Source organism: Gossypium arboreum, chromosome 12 (assembly GCF_025698485.1).
Source record: "Gossypium arboreum isolate Shixiya-1 chromosome 12, ASM2569848v2, whole genome shotgun sequence".
Lineage (NCBI taxonomy): Eukaryota > Viridiplantae > Streptophyta > Magnoliopsida > Malvales > Malvaceae > Gossypium > Gossypium arboreum.
The window spans coordinates 40,199,633-40,216,196 of NC_069081.1; positions in this window are offsets into that span (position 1 = coordinate 40,199,633).

The following is a 16,564-nucleotide window of genomic DNA, read 5'->3' on the forward strand; positions in this document are numbered from 1 at the left end:
ACGTCGGAGACTCAGTGTGCCGCTCAGCAAGACTTCCTCTTTTCCAAAAAAAAATTTAACACAAAAAAAAAACCAAGTAATAAGGCCAAAGTCACAGCCCGACTTTTGCAACCTAGGCTCTGATACCACTAAATGCAACACCCTAAACTCGGCCCAGACGTTATGGCCAAATCTGACGTGTTACATTGAAGTGTTTTAGCGAAAATCGTGTTTTCATTGAAAACCCTTCTTAAACAAAAGAAACCTTAATAAACATACCTTTCAGTTGCGAAAGCCTTGTTTTAAGCATTTGATTTAAGAAAACTTATCATTTAGAAATTAAGTTGCGGAAACCTAGAAAACATACTATAATTTAGGAAACCTATGTTCAACTTCTCGTAGTTACAATGGAAATAATAATACTTCAAGTAATAATAGCATAATGAAAACCTTATTACAATCTGGTCTGAAACATACTTAAAAAAATAAAACTTATAAGCTTAAAAACGTCCAAATTTGTCTTGCTAGCTAGCCACCCAGAGTCCCTCCAAACATCGAACCGTCTACTGAGCATCACCTGAAAATAAAATTAAAGAGGGGGTGAGTTTTCGCAAACTCAGTGTGTACAACTCTCGTCGGAAAACAAGCATTCAAAAATCATCATACATCAAACATGCAATGCAATCCCATTCAAATTATCCATCCGCTACACACCAGCTCTATCCCCCATCATACCATGTGGGGATATAAATATCGACCCATCCAGCCCATACACCAATGGTAGCCCGATTGCGGAACTACCTTCATTTACATATTGGGCTTTAAAAGCCGTCGGTGGATCCACGATTGTCAGGCAACCATGTGATCCTCATATACTTCTTCCGTACCAAAATTCCCACCCCATATACAACCTAAGCAGAACATCATATGTATGCATGTCACATCCACAAAACTTATATTCAACACCTAGGGGTATTTTGGTCATTTTCACCCTTAGGGGCATTTCAGTAATTTTCTCTTAATTAAGATTTTCGCTTACCTTGGCCCATGAACAAGCCCCGCGAGTTAAGGTGAACGAATACTATTCACCAAGTAGGATTCTAGAGAAATGGAAGTGGGTCATTAAGACCACTTAAGTACCAAGCTCTCCTTAGATCCAATCCTAGACATGCATATACCCGTTGCCACACCTTAACCCTATGACTTGTCCACGGTCTCAATTAATTAATTAAGGTTTATGTAGTCATCATATACTAGGCCTAATACCCCTACATACATGCATATAGCCCACTAGGCCCAATCTTATTCAAATGGCCCATCTGGCCCATTCATATTCTTATGGCCCACTAGGCCCAATTCACCTTTATATGGCCCATTAGGCCCAAATCATATTATACTCATGCTCACATACAAATTTTCCTAACACATAGAATCACTTATCAATCTTTGCCTATTATGGGCCCAACAGCCCATTCTGGCCCATTTAGCCCATTCTGGCCCATTTGGCCAATTCTCAACCCAAGTCCAAGGAATTGCCCGTGGGCCTCAGGCAACCTATCGGTTTCCTCTCCACGAGTGTTCGCGCACTCGTGTGACTACCATAGCCCAACTTTCAGCTTTTTGGCTTTTCGGCATTTCGACTTTTGGCAATTCATTGAGTGTGTACAGTGTATGTACACACCTGGTAAGCAAGCATGATTTGATCCCCTTAGCCCAAACCTACAATCGCTATCACTCAAAGATTAATCTTACATACTTATCGAATACTTTACCAAAAGCCGAAATCTCACCTTAACCTTACCTTGAACACAAATCCCAAATAGCTTCTCCTTGATCACGTACTCCTTAGATCTGTATTAATCTTAACTATTAAACCGGAATAATAGATGACTCGTATCCAACACAAGTCCCCTTACCTTAACTATGAACGTTTTGGCAACCAAGATCAAGAGCACTTACCAAAGTCTTTCACCGGAGGAGCAAATCGGCAGAGATCCAAGGACTGAGATTCATTACCTATTCCTACCCAAAACTGATTAGAAGAAGAGAGGGACTGTATACTCAACACTTAGCAAAACTCGATTATGAGAACAAAGCACTTACACTAGGCTTGACCGATTAGAAAGGGTACTGGCGGCACCAAGAGTATTCGGCCAAGAAGGTTTCTGCCTGTGCGATTTGTATGGTAAAAGAGAGTTATTCAGCTCCAAGGAAAAAGAAAGAAAAGTCACCAATAAGGTAGAGGAAGAATTGAATTCGGCACAAGGAAGAAGAAAAAGAAAAGAAAGCAGAGGGTTTTTGACTTTTAGAGAAAGAGTTTTTGGTAACAGGGTGAAGGAAATTCGGCATTAGCTTCATATCCTAGCATTCAGCACCTATTTATAAGCCTTATAGCCGAATTTTTCCATGCCCAATTCCCCATTCGGCTCCATCACTTCTCCCTTCTCATCTCCTTGTTTTTCTCCCTGATAACCCCTTGATCCTTTCCTTAATTTTCTTTCCTGAACACTTTCCTTGGAGTCCACTTTCACTCCATTTCCATCCTTCTAGAAGGCCAAAATTAAACTTCTAAAAACACTAAGCTAGGATTCGAACCTTGGACCTCCTTGCTAGCTATTAATGCCACCTCCCTACACTCTAAGTGGCGTCACTTAGCCACTCTTCTACAAGGTTTTTTGATACTATTTTCCCTTAACTTTATTTAAAAGCCTAACTACTTGCTAGCCCTGATTCTTTTAATATCTAAACTATAATTTCATTTATTCCTAGGATCGAACTCAAACCTTAACTACGGCCTACTAAAATTATCGCTTGGATAAGAATATTAAACACAATTTTTATTAAAACCGAAACAAAGAAAGTTTGATATTTCGGGATTTTTGGGGCGTTACATATCAAAGGGCCATTTACACATATTTACATATCCAAACATATTCCATGGCAATCCAAATGCACACAAGATGAGAATAACCACATATATACATAGATATACCAACATATGCCAAATCAAATCAAATTACATGACTAATTACATAACCAAAACATATAGGCTTTCATTAGCCAAATGACCTATACATGCCATATAACCAAAGTACACAAGTTCAAAAGTACCAAAACAATGACAGGATAGTGTGATGAGATCTCCGACAACTTCTAATCCGAGCAAGCTTCAAAATCACTATAAAACACGGAAAAGTAAACAGAGTAAGCTATTAAACTTAGTAAGCTCATATGACTAATAAGTATAACTTACCATTCATTCACAATTTAAAGAAGCATAAGTAAATATAGCTAAGTTACAATCAAATTCAAAGGTTAGCATATAATCATATCCAAATTAGTCATATATGAGTACATCAACTATAAATTCATTGGCATAATTCTCACAAATACCTGAACTGGTTCGTATCATCTCTTATATCCTCTTACCATCATCTTTCCCTTTGAACCATTTGGAATACTATCAGACACTAGGGAATCTCGCACACTAAGTGCCAAAACATGGTCAAAACCATCTCAATCTCATATCTCATATCAATGCTCACTTTCGAGCTATCACTTGGTCTGCTCACACAAGCTGACGGTCATGACATAGCTACACGGTGCTGCTCACACCAGCTGACGAGTAGCCGCAACACATGCCAAAAAACTCAGCCATCAGTAGAACGTACAGACCAGCACCCAAAACACGATAACCCCTAATGACATGTCATTTGTATCCAATCTACTCTTAAGGTTCAATCGGGATTTATACATTACCGATAACTTGTCAAGAATAGTGTTGTCTCATCACAATTATATCAATTAAGCATTCAAATACGTATAATTCAATGCTTATTAAACATACGAACTTACCTCGATTACAAAAATGACGTAATAGGATAGATTAGTCCAAAACTTTGTCTTTCCCTCGATCTAGTTTTGTACGAGGCTTAACCTGATCTAAATAATCAAATTCAATCCATCTAGATTTCATTCTATTCAATTTAGTCCAAAAATACACATTTTTAAAAATTTACACTTTTACCCTATTATTTTAACTTATTTACAATTTAGTCCCTAACTCATAAAAATGCAATTTCATGCAATTTAATCCACACCCATGCTAGCCGAATTTCATTCATGCTTATAGTAGCCTATATATTTCACATATTCATACTTTTACGACACAATTTATTACATTTCTCAATTTAATCCGTAATTTACAATTTCATTCAAAATCACTTAACAAATGTTGTTTATCTAACAACAACCATTCGTTTTCTACCATTAAACTTCAAAACACATACACATTCATCAATAGTAAAACCTAGACTTTTAACAGTTTTGCAAATTAATCCCTGAGCTAGATAGATTAAGCTATAATGACTCCAAAAACATAGAAATCATTAAAAACTAACCTCAAAATTGATCTCAAGCAAAAACTTCAAGTACCGAAGCTTCAAGGTGTTAAGAATGGAGTTTTCTTCTCTAATTTCGGTCAACTATAGCTTAAGAAGATGATGCCTTAATCAATCTGTTTTTGTTTTACTTAATTTATTTATTAAATTACTTAATTAACTTTGTTATAAACCATTAAAAACATCCATTTAGTGTCCATAAATGTCCACTCACTATAACAATGGTCTAATTACCACATAAGAACCTACACTTTAAAGTTTCATAGCTATTAGACACCCTTAGCTATTAGAACCCAACTTTTACACTTTATGTGATTTAGTCCTTTTTATCAAATTAAGCATGCAAATGATAAAATTTCTTAACGAAATTTTTATACCACACTATTAACATACTGTAGACATTAAAATAATAATAAAATAAATTGCATGATTGACTCCCAAGTTAAGACATAGATTTGTTGGTCTAAACTAAAAACAAATTGCACTGGACCCAAGACTAAATTAATCTCAAATATGTTTAAAGATTAATTCTTCCAAAACAAGCATTTTATGTTTATCTTAGTCCTAAATAAGTAAATTAATCGAATGTGAATAATTTATATAAAATTAGCACAAAAATAAACATTTAATTTGACCTTGAAATAATGTTTATTACTTGTTCGATAACTACAAGTGCACAATATTGTTGTCAAGTAATAGCTACAACAAAATAAATCCATAATGAAGTATTCCAAGGATCGAGCCTACAAGAAAGTGTGCGAATGACTTCAACTAATTAACTTAAATCACTAACTAAATTTATTGAGTATGACTCCTATTTCAGTCAAATTTGAGAAATTCACCCCTAACCCACATCCGTCATCGGAACAGGGTTTTAGAGTATTACTGTAACACCCCTAATCTGTAACAGTCGCTGGAATAGATTAAGAGGCATTACCAAACTTATAACTCAGTTCAAAACAATCATATATCAAATACCATCTCATTTCAATAATATAAGTCATTCATATTCAATATGAATTTAAAACGAGCATACAAAGTCTAAATCATGCATTCGGGACCAAATTGATAACATATGAAAGTTTCAAAACATAGAAAAATTTTCAACTTTTCAAAGCTCACACGCCCGTGTGAACAGGCCGCATGCCTCACATGGCATTAGACACCCCCGTGTGTCTAAGCCGTTAATGCCGTGGCGAAACAAAGCATACATACTGACTTGTCCACACGGCCTCAAGACACGCCTGTGTGCCAAGCTGTGTGAAAAATAGGTAGGCTACTGACTTGGCCAATGGCTGACCACATGCCCATGTGCCAGCCCGTGTGACACACATGACCAATAGACATGCCCGTGTGTCTAGGCCGTGTCAAAACATGATGGTATACTGAATTTAATTCGTAGGGCAACCCAGGGGACATACAGCAGTGTAACGTGACCGTGTGTCACACACGGCTGAGACACACACCTATTTCTCTACCCGTGTGGACAAAAATAGGCCATTTGAATAGCCAACTTGCCACCCCAATTGGGTCAAACCTACAAGCACCAAACTAAAAATATTTTCCCAATATTTATAACTAATTCACAACCAAAAACATAAGCCATTCATGACATATCATTGCCAACCACATTCCCAACTCAATTCATCAACCAAATCATAACAAATCTAAACTAAAATCACAACAAAGCATATGTTTCAATACATCATTCAATCTCATGCTCAAAACTTACCAAAACTTATCAACATTGACCATTTCATTTGGTCATTCAAAACATACCATACAATATTCCCAACCATAAATTTAAACACAAGCTAGCCATATCACATGGCATGGTATAAACATTACAAAACATATCCAAAATACTTCTAGGCTATACATGCTATACTTCAATATATACATTTCAAAAGTACCAAAACAAGGTTTGATAGTGTATTGACAATCCTCGACGATCCCCGTGCTCACAGTAGCTTCGATATCTATAAAACAATGAAAACACACACAAAGTAAGCTTTCAAAAGCTTAGTAAGCTCGTACTAAATATAACCAACAATTTTATATAATACAAAACATCATCATCTAATAGACACTTAGTAGTTCTCAAATCATTTACCAATTATATTCCATCACAAATTAATATGTTCATACCAACTTATCAAGCTTTATACACACAATATCATCTACCACATAGATTTCATACATACCTGAACTTTTCTGTATTCATTCATTTTCTTTCTTACCTCTCATTTTAATACATTAACTCTTTCTGAAGTCTTTCCACGCTTTAAGAATTCGCACACTTAGTGCTTTAATGATTAGCTGAAGCTAAAATGATCCCACAATCTTAGTGCCATCTCAAATAGCTGAAGCTACCTCAGTATCGCACACTTAGTGCCTCATATAGCCAAAGCTATTCCATTTCACACACTTAGTGCTATTTATAATCGCAACTATTTCAAATTGCACACTTAGTGTCGAATACCTTTGATTTATCCACTTACACAAGCCATACTAAAACATCTATACAATTCATGCATCTTCAAATTATTAAAAGATGACTATAACATCATTATTTCTGTACGAACTTACCTCGTATTTGGAATTGTCGACTCGAATTGTTTGCTCTCTAACCTTCGACTTTCCTCAGTCTAAATCTGAATTCCTCTTTTCTTGATCTATATGTATTCAAAATTAACCCTTTTATTCACCAAATAATTCAAATCAATCCAGAAACATTCATTTAGGGCATTTTGCAAACTAGCCCTCACATTTTCACATTTTGACACTTTAGTCCCTACTTTACAAAATCACAAAATACACATAGTTTGCATATACTCATGCTTGGCCGAATTCTCCTAGTACTCATACTAGTCCACACATTTCATTATTTGACATTTTATTCCTTTAATTTACAAATTTCACAATTTAGCCCATTTTACTCAAAATCACCAAAAATTCAAAGACAAAATATATCAATCCAACATATATCTTTTATTTCTCAACAACTAACATAAAAAACTCACAATTTCATCAATGGAAAATTTCAAAATCATAGTCAAATTCAAAAATTGAGGCATGGGCTTAGTAAAACACAAAGCAACGATCACAAAAACGTAGAAATTATGAAAAACTGAATAAAATCCTTACCTTAATTAATGAAATCAATGGCCGAATGAAATGAAGCTTAAAACCCTTTCTTCTCTTCTATTTTCGATAGAAAAAGATGAATAAAATGGCCACATTTTGATTTATTTTGATTAATATTAACATATTAATCAATTTCCCATTTTTCCTTTATTTTATAACATAATTAAACCATTACCAAATGTCCATTTATATCCATTAATGTTGTCAATAAGTTAATAACCACATAAGGACCCTTGCTTTATAAAGCCATGACAAATAGATACCTTAACAATATAGGAAGCTACTTTTTCATTTTATGCGAATAGGTCCTTTTTATCTAATTGAGCACACAAACAAATAAATTTTTATACGAAACTTTCACACATGCGAATTCACATACCATAAGCACTGAAAATAATATTTAAAATATTTTTCTGACTCAAATTTGTGGACTCGAAACCACTTTTTTGACAAGGTCTAAACCAGACTGTTACAATTACCGAAACATTCTGAACATTTTTTAGATAATTTTTGTAAATTACTATTCATCTACCGAGATCATTCAAAACGACCCTTAATTGACCCTCGAGGCCCAATACGAGCATTAGAATCAAGTCGAAACTTAATCGAAAACTCATAAATTTTTTCGCGACATTTCAAAAATTTTCCTAAGGTACAGGGCTCACACGCCCGTATTGTCTAGGGACATGCCGTGTAGTCAGGCCGTGTACTACACACGCCTGTGTCCCTAACCCGTGTAACTCTCTAACTTTCAAAGCATGAAGAGATTGAAGTCACACGGCCAAGTCACATGCCCATGTGCTGGGCTGTGTGGCTAATTTTATTTTCAAAATTTAGGTGCAGTTTTCACACGACCATGTAACACGTCTGTGTTCAAGGCCGTGTCAACCACACGGCTGAGACACACGCCCATGTCTCTGCCTGTGTGTCCAATTCTGAGCATTTTGTTTCTAATTTTTAAGATGCAGGGGACACATGGCCAAACCACATGCCCATGGGACAAGCCGTGTGTCACACACGGCTATGACATAGGCCCATGTGTCTACCCTTGTGGACAAAACAAGGCCATTTCCTAGCCTCATTTGTCACCGAAAACTTACCATTTTCTTGTACCAAAACTCACAAACATATGTCCACCAATCCAACATCATATTCACATAAAATTTGCCATCGACCATGTGGTATTATCTCATGCATCTAAGGATATGAACTTACTTTTAACATAAACTTATATGCTAACATAATTCCAACAAGCTAGCAAATAATAAGCACTTATGTGATTACCAAAATATTACTTCAAAAATAGCCAACTTAGACCATTATTAGCCACTCCAATGGCTGGTTTACAAAACCACAATTACAAGCCATCATTGGCTAAATAAGCTTATACATGCCATTATACCAAAATGAGATTTTTGTTTGTACCAAAATGAGATAATGGATAGTGTGATGACTGCTCCGACCGACTTCCAACCTTCGCGAGCTTTGAGCACTATAAAACAGGGAAAATTAAATGGAGTAAGCATTTTTTGCTTAGTAAGTTCGTATAATGGAAAATAAACTTACCAGTCATATTTAATAATGCAAGCATACATAAATTTACATTCCCTCGATTTTGGGTAAGCTACATAAACACACATACACTTATTCAATAGGTTAGTCACATAATCATATATGAATATCAAGTAGACATAGATGAGCTCATCACATTACAAGCTTCCGTTAATTTCACCTTTCCACACTTCAAGGGTCCTTTCCGTCGAACTATTGAAATCTCGATGGATGTTCATGTAATATACACATGTGAAAAAGTACCCATTAGGGTACATAATAGAAAGGCACACTCTTGAGCTGTACATTTTACAATAGGATTACCAGTCCAGACTAAATCCTATCCGTAGCATGTGCTCTAGAAAGCTTAACATGGATTACCTGTCCGGGCTAAATCCAATTTATAACCTAAGCTCAAGAGGGCTTACATTAGAATTACCCATCCAGGCTAAATTCCATCTGCAACATATGCACTATTAATCTTAACCCATCAAAATTCAACATTCAACCGGAACATGACAATTTGTCCATTTTTCACAACTTATGACTATTTCATTATGTGTATCATCTCATACATATCAACATAATCATACAATTCAATTCAAGCATATTAATATACATATTTAAGTTACACGAACTTACCTTGAAAATGATTCGTATTTGAATGTCAACTAATCCGAAACCTTTTACATTCCTCGATCTAGTTTTGTGGTTAGTCTTTCTTGATCTATATGAGTAAATTTAACAATTAATCTATCACATTTCATAAACATTTACATCCTAGGTAAAATTACCATTTTGCCCCTATCTTTTTCAAAAATTCTGATTTAGTCCTAGGCTCGGAAAATGAAATTCATGCAATTTACTCCCTATTCCAAGCCTAACCGAAATTTCAACTTAAAATTTACAGCACTTATTTTCTATAAATTTTAAAATTTTTCATGGGTTTTTACCCCTTTTTCATTTTAGTCCCTAAATCAAGTTTTCATCAAAAATTGCTTTGTAAAAGTTGCTTATCTATGGATAACTTTTCATTTCATACAATAAATTTCTAATTTTCAGCATATTCATCCATGACCCAAATTTCATACCTTGATAACTTTTCAAATAAATCCCCTAATTAGAAAGATTAAACTACCCAGATTCTAAAAATATAGAAATTACTAAAAACGGGACTTGATTTCATACCTTATTGAGCTTGAAAAGTTTTCTTCCTCTCTCCTAAGGCTTTTATAGAAAAATTGGGGAAGATGATATGAAATTAGATGATTTTTTTTCTTTTTAATTAATTATCAACTAATAATTTTATCGATTTCCAATTTAGTCCATACCCTTTTCTAATTTTTCTATGGATGTGTAACACCCCTCACCCGTATTCGACGCCAGAACAGGGTTACGAGGTATTGCAGGACTTACATCGCAAACAATCATACAATTCTGAGCATTCTGTTTCTCAAAATTAAGGTGCAAGGGACACACGGCCGAAACACATGCACATGGGGCAGGCAGTGTGTCACACACAGTCTAGACACACGCTCGTGTGTCTACCCATGTGGACAAAAATAAAGGCTATCTACCAAGCCAATTTCCCACCCTCGTTGCACACACATACACAACAACAAATGGCACAATTCATAGCATACTTAGACAACCAAAACATCCACAGTCAAGGCTAAACATGTCATTTCAATACCTAACATAATTACAACATCATATTTTACCAAACCAAATCATACCAAACTCACATTCTTCAACCTTCAATATGACTACCATTAATATGCATTGTATCATATAGATCTTCTAGCATACCAATGAATCGAACTCATCCATTTAACAACGAGCTAAATAGCCATAAATAAGCATATAGCAAACCATTACAAAACACATTAACAAAAGGCATTGGCACATATACTTATATAAATAGGCTTACAACCATTTTAGCCAAAATTAGCCAATTACATGGCTAAATACCAAATCACCTTAAACAAATAAAAGCCAACACATTTGGCCAAATTCAAATGACATATATACCCAAAATGACCAAGTCCCTATACATGTCATATACTCAAAATGTTTAAAATCATCGATACCTAAAATGACAGCTTGATAGTGTGATGCGATCTTCGACGATCTCCAATCCAAGCTAGCTTGGTAACACTATAAAACATGGAAAAATAAACAGAGTATGCTATGTAGCTTAGTAAGCTCGTATGAATGAAATAAACAATTCTTACCATACATTTAACATTCAAGTAATATAATATAAGATAATGTAATTCACCATAATCTCATGACCATAATTCATTCCATCACAAGCTCACCTTGAAATCATCATTTCACAAATTTAATAATCATAAGCTTTATGTACATACTTGTACCATCTTGTAATAATTTGATACTTATTCTCATCGTTGGCATACCCAATGAACCACTCAGAATAATAATATTAGATACTCAGAAAACCTTGTACACAAGGTGTCACATATGTAGCCATTGCTACCTTTATCTCATAACACATATATGCTCGCTCTCGAGCCATCAACGGGCCTGCTCACACAAGCTTTCAGTCAAGACGTAGCTACACGATGCTGCTCACACAAGCTGTCAAGTAACCGCAACATATGCCGGTATACTTAGCCACCAGTAGGACGTACAAGACCAGCACTTGGATCACATAATATAATACCCTATTGACATGTCACTTGTATCCTAATCTATTCCTAAGGTTCGATTGGGATTTCTCGCTAGCCAAAATGTCATCGAAGGTGTCCGTAGAGTCATTTACGCAATTCATACAAAATTAAAGCTTTTAAAATACAATTGTAACAAAGCTTATTTGTAACACCCCTAACCCGTATCCATCATCGGACTAGGGTTAAGAAGCATTACCTAACATAACGGAACATTTAGCATTCATTTCACAATCATCATAGTATCATAGTCATACATCAACATAGAGTCCCTTTCTTAGGTCAACGAGACCTTAAACATGCATTAGAAAGAGGTCAGGACTAAACTAACCACATACAATTTTTTTTTTTGAAACTTAAACATTTTCCTAAGTTACAAAGGTCACACGCCCGTGTGACTAGGCCGTGTGCCTCACACGGCATTAGACACGCTCGTGTGACTAGGCCGTGTGCCTCACACGGCATTAGACAAACCCGTGTGTCTAGGCCGTGGCAAAATAGGGCATACATACAGACTTAACCACATGGCCACAAGACACGCTCGTGTGACTAGGCCGTGTGCCTCACACGGCATTAGACAAGCCCGTGTGTCTAGGTCGTGGCAAAATAGGGCATACATACAGACTTAACCACATGGCCACAAGACACGCCCGTGTGTCTAGGCCGTGCTCAAGACTGACTTGATTAACTAAGTTATAGTAGACACACGGTCGAGACACACATCCGTGTGCTCAACCATGTGGGGTGAAATTAGGCTTGGTTTAAGCCACATTTCCCACCTATCTCAAGCACACGAAATCCACAACATTTTTGCATCATTTGCGTACATTTATAGGTAACCAAATCAACCAATTCATACATATTCCATGTCATTCAAAAACCATCCAATTTACTACTCAAATCCACAACCAAAGTATGCCAAATCAATGTACCAAAATCGTTACAATTTATATAAGTTTCAAATGTATAAATTCATCATCTTATCACAATTTCATACCATAAAATTTACCATTTCAACATTTCATAATTAAACCATCACATAAGCAATACATACATCATATAACTTATATACTAAACATACCATTTAGGCCAACTTAAGAAGCTATACATATCAACAACTATAAGCCAAAACTCATGGCTAATAATCACAACACAAAACATACCAAAATGACACTAGCTTATACATGCCATATACCATATATACAACTCTCAAAATGGTACCAAAATAGATGTCCGATAGTGTGAATGAGTCGCTGACGATTCCCGGATCTGAGCTAGCTTTATAACACTGTAAAACAGAGAACATTTCACATAGTAAGCTTTAAAGCTTAGTAAGTTCATACCAAAAATAATCAACAGTTTATATAATATGAAACATCAACTAATAAACACTTAGTAGTTCACAATTCATTCATCAATTCTATTCCATCTCATTTAATATATTCATACAAAATCATCAAGCTTCATATACATAGTATCATCTACCATATAGGTATCGAACATACCTAAACTTTCCTGTATTTATTCATTTCATTCTCACCTCTCGTTCAAATACATCAATTCATTCGGAAGTCTTTCCATACTTTAAGAATTCGCACACTTAGTGCATTAATGATTAGCCAAAGCTATAAAGATCTCGCACACTTAGTGCCATCTCAACTAACCTAAGTTATCTCAGTATCATACACTTAGTGCCTCATATAGCCAAAGCTATTCCAGCTCGCACACTTAGTGCTATTTATAGCCGAAGCTGTTTAAATCGCACACTTAGTGCCGAACATAGTCTATTTATCATCATGTTCAAACCAAGCTCAAATATATACAATTTATATATTATCAAAACATTAAAACATAAATTTTAATATCATTTATCATGTACAAGCTTACGTCATACTCAGAATTGATGACTCGGATCGTTTACTCGATAATCTTTTATTTTCCTCGATCTAAATCTGAATTCCTCTTTTCTTGATCTATAAGTATTCAAAATTAACCCTTTTATTCAACAAATCATTCAATTCAATCCATATACACATATTTATGGATTTTACAAATTAGCCCTCACATTTTCACATTTTAACACTTTAGTCCCTATTTCACAAAAACACAAATTACATAAAATTTAATTATACCCAATCCTAGTTGAATTTCTTAGGGACTCCTAGAAGCCCAAAACTTTTATTTATTTCAAATTTTAATCCCTCAATTTCTTATTTTCACAAATTAGTCTATAATAAGCAAATTCATTAAAAATCACAATACAAAACATGTTTATCTATCACCAAGCTTTCATATTTCACCATTTATCATCACAAAACTCATGAATTCATCAATGGAATCTCATCAAAATATCAAAAATTTCAAGAATTTAAGCATGGGCTAGCTAAAACACTTAACAACGATCTCAAAAACGTAGAAATAATCAAAAATTGACTAAAAATCGTACCTTAATCAAGTAATCAAAGTGCCGAACCCTAGCAAGCTTATTTTCTCTTCTTTTTTTTCTTAGTATTTTCGACAAAGGTGATGGATATATCACCAAAATCAAGTTTTGTTTTATTAATATTAACATAATAGCCTTACAATATTAACCTTAATGAAATAACATTTTGAACATGTAATGGTTGCCCAACAATGTCCACTATCATATAAATGGTTTAATTACCATTTATGGCCATCATATTAGAAAGCCAAAGCAATTTGACACCTTTTACATATAGAATGCAACTTTTGCATTTTAGGCGATTTAGTCATTTTCTCAAATTAACCACTTAAACGATAAAATTATCACACCAAACTTTCACACATATCTAATCTCATGTCATAAACACACAAAATAATATTAAAATAATTTTCCAACCTCAAATTTGTGGTCCCGAAACCACTGTTTCGACTAGGGTCTAAACCTGGCTGTTACAGTATTTACATATGAACTTACCTCGAATGCAAAAACGGCAAAAGGGATCTATTTCATCAATTATTTTATTTTTCCCCCGATCTAGATTTGAACTTCGTTTTTCTTGATCTATGATGTCAAATTTAACTTATTTAATCATCACATTATTCAATATAGTCCAAAAACATATTATGACAAAAACTACATTTTTGCCCCTAACATTTCAACATTTTACGATTTAGTCCCTAGGCTCATAAAATGAATTTCATTCAATTTCATCACAACCCAAGCCTTGCTGAATATTACTTGTACACATAATTGCCCACATTTTTCATTTATTCATACTTTTCTACACATTTTATAACCTCTTACAAATAAGTCCCTATTTGACTTTTTATCAAAAATCACTTTACAAATATTGTTTATCCAACAACAAAAAAGCATTTTCTATCATCAAACATCAAAAAGCACATCCAACATGGGTAAAATTTTAGACTTTAACTTTCTTTCAAATTAGTCCTTGAAATAGTAAGATCGAGTTACAACGATCCCAAAAATATAGAAATCATTAAAAATGGGACAAAATTGAAAGTTGGTCAAACCCTAGCCATGTATTCTCCTCAAATTTTTGGCTAGGGGGACTAAATTGATGAAGATGAACATCTTTTATTTAGTTAATTTGTCTTTATTTACCAAATTACCAATTTACCCTTCACTTAAACTTTATAAATTCACTTACTTCATGCCCATTTTTTAAGCATAATGGTCTAATTTCTATTTAAGGACCTTTAATTAAAAGTTCATAACAATTTACTACCATTAACTTATAAAACTCAAATTTTGCACCTATTGCAATTTAGTTCTTCTAGTCAATTTGAGCACTCAATCGATACAATTTCTTAACGAAATTTTCACATAATTATTCTATCACGTTGTAGACCTTAAATAAATAATTAAATAAATATTTCTACTTCAAATTTGTGATTCTGAAACCATTGTTCTGATTTTACCCAAAATCAGGTTGTTACATGATGAGTCATTAAAATATCTACTAACTACTCTTCAATGGTCTAATTACCATATAAGGACCTTAGGTTTTGAATTCCATAGCTACTTTATACCTATAGTTACTAAAACCCAACTTTTTCATTTTATGTGATTTAGTCATTTCCCTAATTAAATACACAATCGATAAAATTTTTGAACCAAAGTTTTCATGTGACCTTCCTATCATAATACCAACCATAAAATAAAATAATTTTTTATTTTTAGATTGGATTTGTAGTCCTGAAACCACTGTTCTGACCTCACCAAAAATGGGCTGTTACAATCTTCCAATTAAACTCTGTTTATTTGTTTCAATCAAACTCTGATGAGTCTAAATTATTTTTTTTATTATTTGACCTATGAATTTAGCCTATAAATATGCTCTTTTACAACCTTATAAAAACACCCATTAGAGATTAGAACTCATAACACTTTTGGAGAATCTTGTGTTTACATTTTGAAGGTTCTTTCTTTTTCGAGTTTTGGAGTTTAATTTTTATCTTCATCTTTATACTCTTCGTTATTTTTCCATTATAGTAAAATTATCTTTGCCCTAGTTTTTTATCCTTTTTGGAAGGGGTTTTCCACGTTAAATTTGTACTGCTCAATTTCTCAATTTCTTCTATTATTTTTACTTGTTTGTTAATTAATCGAGGGGGATTCCCAACAAGTGGTATCAGAGCTTGTTTAATTTTCGTAAATCAGCTCATTCAGATATGGCAGCAACAAGATTTGAAATTGAGAAGTTCGATGGTGTCACAAATTTCAATCTGTGACAAGTTCATATGATGGCAATTCTAGTTCAAATTGGCCTAAAAAAGGTTGTTACCGGGAAAAAGTCTGAAAATCTAAAT